The 9,551-nt window shown below is 33.0% G+C and overlaps 1 pseudogene; it reads left to right on the forward strand.

Annotated features, from left to right (window-relative positions):
* Positions 1 to 3,255: 3,255 nt before the first annotated feature.
* LOC129300074 (probable mannitol dehydrogenase) lies at positions 3,256 to 4,846 on the forward strand (annotated as a pseudogene).
* The last annotated feature ends 4,705 nt before the right edge of the window (positions 4,847 to 9,551 follow it).

Here is a 9,551-nt window from a genome sequence, read left to right on the forward strand (position 1 = left end):
ATTGATTCTGGAGAGGAACGTCGGTTGATTGTATGTGGGTTGTATAATAAATTAATGCACCAAGGTTTAGCTTTCCAATATATAAATATAGTGTGTGTATGTGCGCGCGTAAGATCCTGTGTCACAAATAAATGAACGATATAATGCAAGTGCATGAGGTGATGATTTAGCAGCAAGACCGAGAGTTGCTGTGTGCCTGAGTTGTTTTGTTTTGATGATGGAGGGAAGAAACGAAGGATTTTGCTTCCTCTAGTTCAATTAAATGTGAGGGTTTGGGTGTGATAAAGTCGAGAATTATTACATGCATATATATATAAATATATATGTATATATGTAAGCATGTAAAATTGATAAACAATATCACCTAGAGCTTAAAAATCTCTGGTAACAACACTATTATTGCTATCAAAGTTACAGAATATATATACATACTTTAATAATATATATATATATATATATATGAAGAGATAATATACATAAATACTTTAATAATGTATTTTCATTTATCAATATTTAATAAAAAGTAAAAGAGAAAATTTATAATAAAAGTTAATGGCATGCTATTTAAAAGTTCTTTCTCTTTCTGCATTGTAAATAGGATCAAATAATTTTGTAGACAGGTAACAACGGATCAGGGGTCTCTCCCTTTTTTTTCCTCTCTTTCCCTCCACTTCCCCCATCTCCACCATTCAAATTTTTTTATTAAACAATTTTTTTAAATGAAAAATTAATGAATGGTGGAGATGGGAGAAGTAGAGGGAAATGGAGGAAAAGGAAGTGGAGAGACCCCACTTCCAATAACAACACTATTATGGCTACCAAAATTACAGAATATGTATACGTACTTATATATATATAGAGAATATATAGGTCAATATTTAACAGAAAGTAAAAGAAAAAACTTACGATAGAAGTTAATGACATGTCTTATGAATAGGATAAAAAAATTCTCCTCTTTATGCCTAGTAAATAGGATAAAATAATTTTTAAAAAAATTACTACTAATGTTACAGTAATTAGTCATCATATAGTTTCTAATTAGCTTTGTGTAATAGCTACTTGGAATGATTAATTTAGTAGCCCCAATTGATACACCTTTTTAATCATAATCTTTTTCATATACTTTTTAAAAAGTTAACATATATGCTTCGGTCCTCAAAAATAGGAAGAATTTCAATGAAGATCCCTTAACCCCACTTAATTTTAGTCAAAAATTTTAAAATTTCAAAATTTAATTGCACATGTGGGGGGACCAAAATAAAATTCAAGAGATGACTGAAATAACCTTAATTATTGTGCTTGATAAAGTTAGGCGCATGAACAATTTATGTAGGAAAAATAAACAAGAACAATTACTATGTAAAAATGAACAATTAATATAAATAGAATTTGTAACTCTCATTAACAATATAACACCATTATACTTGTTCTTTTTTTATACATTAATTATTCATTTCACTAAGGATAATAAAGTCCTTTCAATTAGTTCTTTAATTTTATTTCAGTTCCCTACATGTGCAATGAAATTTGCTCAAAAATATCCTCGGCCAAAAAATAAAATTTTTCTTGTAGTTATCACTTACTATCTTATAGCTAGCTAAAAAATTTAACTCATCATCCTAAATCCATCCAGTGAGGTAAAACTGAAATTTTATACAAAACTATAGGACTAATTATAATTAAAGTTGTATTTTTGCCTAATAATACATACTCCCTCCAATCCTTATTATAAGGTAGTGTTTAGAACAATTTGTTGATCCTCAATATAGAAAGGTGAATTGAGAATTAATTATTATTATTTTTCAATTTTACTCTTATTGTGAATTTAATTATATGGCTCTTTGTATACTGTATATCTCTCTTCTTAATTTTAATAGGGTAAAATTGAAAAAAAAAATTCATTTCAAGACACACTTTAATTTAATAAATTAACTGTCAATCCTTGATTCTAATAAGGTAATTGATTATGTGGGCTGTGGCATTTACTGCAGACTGCAGTAAAGGAGGCATCAACGTTCAGTGTAATCCATTACTAACTTTTGGTTCCAAAATTCGTCAATGGCCAGTCATGTGATTTACATGATTCTTTTGAAACTTCCCTTTAAGCAAATAACTGCTTTTTAGTTTCATTTAGTTCAAACAAACCATGATCGTGCAATTTATTAGTTGTTTCTTTGCCACAAATAGGCCAATACATAATGTCATTTAGCTTCCATTATTATTTTTCTCCATATTTTTTGACTCATTTAAAACCCTGTCCCTGTGCAGTGCTACACAAGTCACAGACTATGACGGATTTGGATTCGGTGACTATATTTAATATAAGCACTGAGTACCTGTATCATCTGAACCGTTAAAATTCAGATCAAAGGTTATAAATTTATATTTCATTTAAAATTAATGAATAAGTGAGTTTATTTAAACTATTGATCCAAATTTTAATTACTCATATAAGATAGGCATTTAGTGCTTATACTAAGTACAGTCACCGAATCCAAATCTGACTATGACACTAGTTCGATTTAAAAACTTGGTGATTTTTTTTTTTTACTAATTCATAGCATGGTCATATATAACTATTCATTGAAATTACTTAAATTATTGTAGCGCTGACTTTCTTCTAGTTAATCTTATAATAACCAGAACTTGCAAATTGCACGCTTAGTTTATTAAAATTTTGTACGTAGTAACTAACTTTGACAGGAACATTTATTAATATAACGTGTTCAAATTCAAAGCAAACTAATACTATGGCTTTAACGTAAAATAAGTAAAATTAAAACAAAATTTTGAGAAATACATCACTCCGGCGTCCGTAAAGATCGATATTACTTATGACCTTCGTCGAACTCCATGGGCCCGGAGATAACATGTATGGAAATGAACGTGGTTTCTCTTGTTACCTGGTCCAAATGAAGCCTTACAAGTTGGCAAAAAGGGGAGGGGAAAAAAATGCCCATGATTAATCGGTATTCGGTAGAATTTCCTTTTTCTTTTTTTCTTTTTTTCTTTTTACCTGAACCAGTACAATTTCATCTGGATTGATTTTATTATATATTTTTGTGGCTGCCAAGAAACGATGTGACTTTTCTTTCTGACACGTGTCAATGAAGGGTTCGTCACCAAGTACGTAAGGACAACCATCCCACTATCATAAAAGCACCACCACCACCTTCGTTCCTTTCTCGCACTCTCTCTCTGCTACACTCTTTGATCTCTCCATTACTTCTTGTCTGTGTCAGTGCGAGTGTTTCAATGGCCGTGCAACCTGAGTTTGAGCATCCAATGAAGGCCTTCGGATGGGCTGCTAGGGATTCTTCTGGCCTTCTCTTCCCTTTCAACTTTTTTCGAAGGTGCACACACACAGCTACAGTATTTTATGCTTTCTGATAATCATAGTGTTCACTTTTGGTCCATCCTGCTTCATTCTCGCTGTCAACATGAGCCATATGTTTCTCATGTCTTCAGGAAACCGGAGAAAAAGATGTGGCCTTCTAAGTGCTGTACTGTGGAATATGCCACTCCGACCTCCCATGCTCAAGAACGAATGGGGATTCTCCGTCTATCCTCTCGTACCTGGGTACGTACATTCACAGTTACACTCTACAAACTGCTTCAACATGATGAAACTCGTTAATATAATTATCATTCTAACGAGTATGGACACACATGCAGGCACGAGATTGCTGGGGTGGTGACAGAAGTGGGATGCAAGGTACGAAAATTCAAAGTGGAAGACAAGGTTGGCGTGGGATGCATGGTGGCATCCTGCCGACCTGTCAGAGTCGTTCCGACCACCTTGAGAACCTCTGCTCAAAAGCTATCGTCACGTACGGTGGCAAGTACGTTGATGGCACCATCACATATGGAGGCTACTCCGATCCGACTTCATGGTCGTCGACGAGCACTTCGTGGTTCGCATTCCAGATGCTTTGCCTCTTGATGCTGCAGCTCCTCTGCTCTGTGCTGGGATCACAGTGTACAGTCCTCTTAGATATTATGGCCTCGACAAGCCAGGCCTTCATGTGGGTGTGGTCGGTCTCGATGGGCTCGGCCATATGGCAGTCAAGTTCGCGAAAGCTTTTCGAGCAAAGGTCAGTGTCATCAGTACTTCTCCTAACAAGAAGAAGAAAGCCGTTGAACATCTAGGAGTTGGTTCCTTTGTTGTCAGCCGTGATGAAGATCAGATGCAGGTGATTATCATCACAAGTATTGTTGCTATTATATGTGTTAATATATATATATATATAAGCCTTCTAATAACAGTGTCATGCATGTTTGTTTGTACATATAACTGCGTAGACTGCGACGGGCACCTTGGATGGCATAATTGACACAGTTTCAGTCGTGCATCCTCTCTCACCTTTGATTGATCTATTGAAGCCAAATGGCAAACTTGTGTGAAGCCTGAGAAGCCTCTGGAGCTGCCAGTATTTCCTTTACTTATGGGTGAGTATATACGAAGAAAGATTAAATGTACTGAATATGTATAATGTTATTGATTTATAAAGGTGAAAATGGAAATGATGTGAAGCAATTACAAGTGCTGCAACAATATTTATATATATTATATTGGCAGGGAGAAAGACAGTGGCTGGAAGTACAATTGGAGGCATGAAGGAGACACAAGAGATGGTAGACTTTTCTCCAAAGCATAACATAAGACCTGACATAGAAGTGATTCCCATCGATTATGTGAACACTGCTATGGAGCGTCTCCTTAAAGCTGATGTCAAATATCGTTTTGTGATTGATATTGGCAACACATTGAAGCCAGCCACTTAAATTTGCATGCGATTCAAGATTTCCGGGATTACTCGTACGCTGGTTTGTGCTTGTGTGTGTGTGTGTGTGAGCTACTATATATATAGTTTGTCATATTTATTTTTGTCTATATTCCTTATTGAGTACTCTTGAAAGGGATATGTTGTGGGTTCTATCGGTGGTTGTTTGTGTGAATAAATTAATACATTACATCGAGGTTTAGCTTGCCAATATATATATATATATATTCTCTGTCACAAAAGTGAGAATAAACTTCACTTAGTGATGAGATAAGAATCATTGGGATTTAAATTTAGTGATTATATTTAATATAAATATTGAGTGTTTATATTATTTGAATCGTTAAAATTTAAATAAATAATTTTAAATTTATACTCTATTTAATATTAATTAGTAAGCGAGTTTATGAGAATCATTAATATAAATTTTAATATTTCAGACGGTACAAACACTTGTAAAGCACAGTGATCATCGAATCCAAATATGAATCGTTGTCGTCTGTCTCAATTTTCAACAAGCCGTGACAATATTTTAGCAGTGATAATTTTCCTTTCCTGCCGCAACTGTTGCTGCTGATTCAGCATAGACATTTATTGTCGTCACAAATAAAATCAATAGAAATCGGGCCAACATTAGGGCGGCAAAATTTTCAGCAACAACTCTTCAATTTTTAGAAGCGACTTTTTTTTTTGGCAATGCTATTCCTTTCATGTCCGCTCTTATCTAACAGTATAACTTAATTACAAATGAATATGAAATTTTATTAATTTCAAATATTCACTAAGGATATTTTTTTAAAAAAATCATCAATCACTTCTCAAAAATATCAAATTACCTTGTATAAACGCTTATGAAATTGACAAACATTATCACCCTAGAGAACAAAAATCTCTAGAAACAGAACTATTTTTTGCTGCCGAAGCTAAAGAATATTTCTTTTTTTTAAAAAAAAGCTTTATTATCAGTGTTTTATAATAATTTTTGGAGGCGACTTTTTTTTGGGCAATGCTATTCCTTTCATGTCCACACTATCTAATAGGATAACTTAATTACAAATGAATATGAAATTTTATTAATTTCAAATATTCACTAAGGATATTTTTTTAAAAAAAATCATCAATCACTTCTCAAAAATATCAAATTACCTTGCATAAACGCTCATGAAATTGATAAACATTATCACCCATAGCCCAAAACTCTCTAGAAACAGCACTATTTTGCTGCCAAAGCTAAAGAATACTTCTTTTTTAAAAAAAAAAAACATTATCATCAGTGTTTTATAATTATTTGGTAAACGTGAAGTACGAAGAAAATAATATTTTTTTAATAATAAAATTGTCATAATTTAATTTGATGGTAACATCCATACACTTAAAAACATAGTGATTTGATTTTTGACTAACACAAAACATGTTCATTACTAATACTAATTATTAAAAAAAAAACATGGTCATCACTGATTGAATTTCTTACATTGTAGCGTTAACTCGGTTCTGATATTATGATAACCTGAAGAACTTGTAATTCCTTATTAAAATTGTGTGCGTAATAACTAACTTTGACTGTAACATTAATTAGTATCGCGAAAAGATCGATATTATAATTATAAAGCCTTGGTCAAACGTAACTTCATCAGCCAGAGATGATATATGTGGAAATGGACGTGGTTTCTCTTGTACTACTTGGTCTTGATCGATCGGCAATCAGTAGAATTTCATTAGAATTAATTTTATTTGTATTATATAATTCGTGTCTGCCAAGAAACGATATGTTCCTTTTCTTTTTGACACATGTCATAGAAAGATTCAAGTGCACCAAGTTGACTTCCCACTACTACAGTGAAAGAAGCACTGTAAATTTAAATCGTTAAATTAAATTTAATAATTTAAATTTGATAGTTTTTAAAAGTATAAATTAACTTATATTGTTAAAAGTTTTAATAGATGAGTAATAGAATGAAAACGCAGTGGAAAAAAACCAAGTCCCAAGCTGATGTCTTGTGTTGGAGTAGTGATGGTCACCGAGTAGTGTTGACATTTATATTAATTACACGGGTTAATTAGTTGATGCATGTTTTGCTCAAAATATATTATCATCACATACATTAGGACGGTACGGTGGCAAGCACATTGACGGCACCGTCACATACGGAGGGTACTCTAAGTTTATTGTTTCCGACGAGCAATTGGTGGTTGGCAGCGTAACCTCAAGATGCTAGAATCACAGCGTATACGATGAGCATTTTGAGGTAATCAATTAGTGCAAAAGTTCATTTCTTTAAAAACAAAAATTAAGATACAAATATGCCCTTAAAGTTTTTACGTAAATGCACCTGATAGGCTAAAGTTTTTTTCTGCACAATTTTGCCCAATGTTTTTCAATTTGATTCAATTTTATGTTACTGTCAGGGTTTAACTGCTTTGACTTGGTTAAAATTTTGTACTGTTATCTTGCCATATTGGAATCCATCTGTCACTTCTCTCCTCCAAACCTAGATTGTTTGAAGCCTCATGCCCTCATCGTCATTATTGTCTCCCGTTCGCTTCTTCTTCTTCCACAGATTCCAATCCCCACTTCAATGCTCTCCCCTTGGTCTGCCATTACTGCCACCTCCTCTTCCCCCCTCCCCTTAAAACATCATCAAAACTAGTAACGGTGGTCGACTCCCCTTCCTTACTACTGACGATGGCTAACTTCCTTTTCATTTCTCTCCTCCAAACCTATTAGAATCTCGTTCTCGATCTGTGGCATAAGAGGTGTCTCGATGATGGCAAGCCAAAATCCGAGAAGGCCAAGTAGATTTGAAGAAGTAGGCACATCGATGATGGAAGGGGTTCTCGTCCAAGTTGATTTTGTGCTTGACTGAGGTTCCTCATTTTAATATCGTGGTGCCAATTCTGAGATAGACGAGTGTGGGATGTTCAGGGGTTTTCTTTTTGTGTGAGATAGTGAAGGTTTCCCTTGGTGTTGGGTTTTTTGTCCTTGCTCTTTTGTTTTGGTTCTTCATCCTTGCTCCTTGCTTTGAGTCTTGTAGCCTCAATTTCTAGGTTTGATTTGTATTTGGCTTTTTTTTTTTTGGCATGTAATTGATTTGTTTCTGGTTCCGTTTTTTTTTTTTTTGTTTGATTTGTTTTTGGCTCAATTTTTTTCAGGTTTGATTTGTTTCTGGTTCAAACGAGGAGGGCGAAGAGATGACAGATATGTTCCTTTGATTCTTCATCGGTTAGCTTTGCCATCCACTATTCACCTCCCTTTGCCAGATATGATTTCCTCTACGGTTTGGGTTCAAATGTTTGATTTTGGTTCCCTTGATTTCTCGAAGGTTTGGGTTTGAGGGTCTCGATCTTGTTCTGAAGATATGATTTTAGATGCTTCATCTTTTTTGGTTATTTGTTAAACAAAATTATTTTCATTTGCTTATTTTGTTGTAAAATTTGGAGCCAAATATTCATTTGTTGAATATTGATTGTAATTGTGGATATGGAATGTTTTGTCCGTAAATGATGGAATATTGATTCTGGAATTTTGATTTGAAGATGTTTCACCGGCAATGAAGGATGAAGATGAGGGGGGGAAGGGAGATCCGTTAGCTTGGGGTGAGATGGATGAGATTACGTATCAAAGTCAAAGAAATATCTGACATGGCAAGGGAGAGAAACGTGATGTGGACGTCCAATGATGTACAAAACAATTAAATGTTCAAAGTTAACAGTGGCAAAATTATACTAAATTAAAAAACTTTGGGGCTAATGTTATAACAAGGGATTTGACCTTTAACCATCCTTACCAAGAAATCATTGAACTGAAAGGCCTCGCTTAATTTCATGTATAGGGAAGCTAATATTAATGTTGATTGTTTAGCAAGAACTTGTCATTCACTTGATAATGTTTTGCACATCTTTGATCAACAACTAGCTTTTTTATAAGGGTGTGATAGTTTGTAACATCACAAAATTAATTCAAGATTAATTAAGCTAATTAAAAGCAAATGAGTAATTTTAAAGGAATACTTAGATATATATAATTGTAGTTAGAAAATTATTATTTATATTTAATCTAGATAAAATTTTAAGTTATGATTTTCTTTAGAAAATAAAAATAGTAATAATATTATTATTAAAAGGGAGAATCACATTTAGCCTCTTTTAAAAGAATTAATCACAGATAAGGACTAAGAACAAGTTATATTTCTATTGTAATAATAATTCATTTAATATTAATTTTTATTTGTGATTAATTTCTTTAGGAAGGGGTTGGATGTAATTTTTTTATTAAAAAATATATAAAAAAGAAGAAAAAGGAAAAGAAATATTAAATTAAAAAATTGAAGAGGGAGGGACGGAAATTCCGTATGTGTGTGTTTGGTGTATATAAAACAAATAATGAGAAATGAAATAAAAAATTGTGGAACCCACCTCACTTTATTTTGGATTTAGAATCTCTCCACTTTTTTTTCATCCATTTTCCTCCATTTCTTCCATTCCCACTATTCATTAATTTTATCATTTAAAAAATTATTTAATAAAATAATTTGAATAATAAAGATTAGAAAAATGGAAAGAAAAAAGTAGAGAGACCCCTCTTCTCTTTATTTCACACCCCCTTGGCCCCTCCTCTTTTTCTTTTTCATTTATCTTCCCTTTTTCCATTTGCCGCCTCGTTCGAATAGAGAGGAGCGAAGAACAAAAAAAAAAAAAAACATTCATGTATTGGTGACAAAAAAAAATTTAAAACTTCATGATGGAATATTTTTAATGAAATTTTAA

Source organism: Prosopis cineraria, unplaced genomic scaffold (assembly GCF_029017545.1).
Source record: "Prosopis cineraria cultivar Desert tree isolate PC_DT_omini unplaced genomic scaffold, ASM2901754v1 PC1418, whole genome shotgun sequence".
In the NCBI taxonomy this organism is placed as follows: Eukaryota; Viridiplantae; Streptophyta; class Magnoliopsida; order Fabales; family Fabaceae; genus Prosopis; species Prosopis cineraria.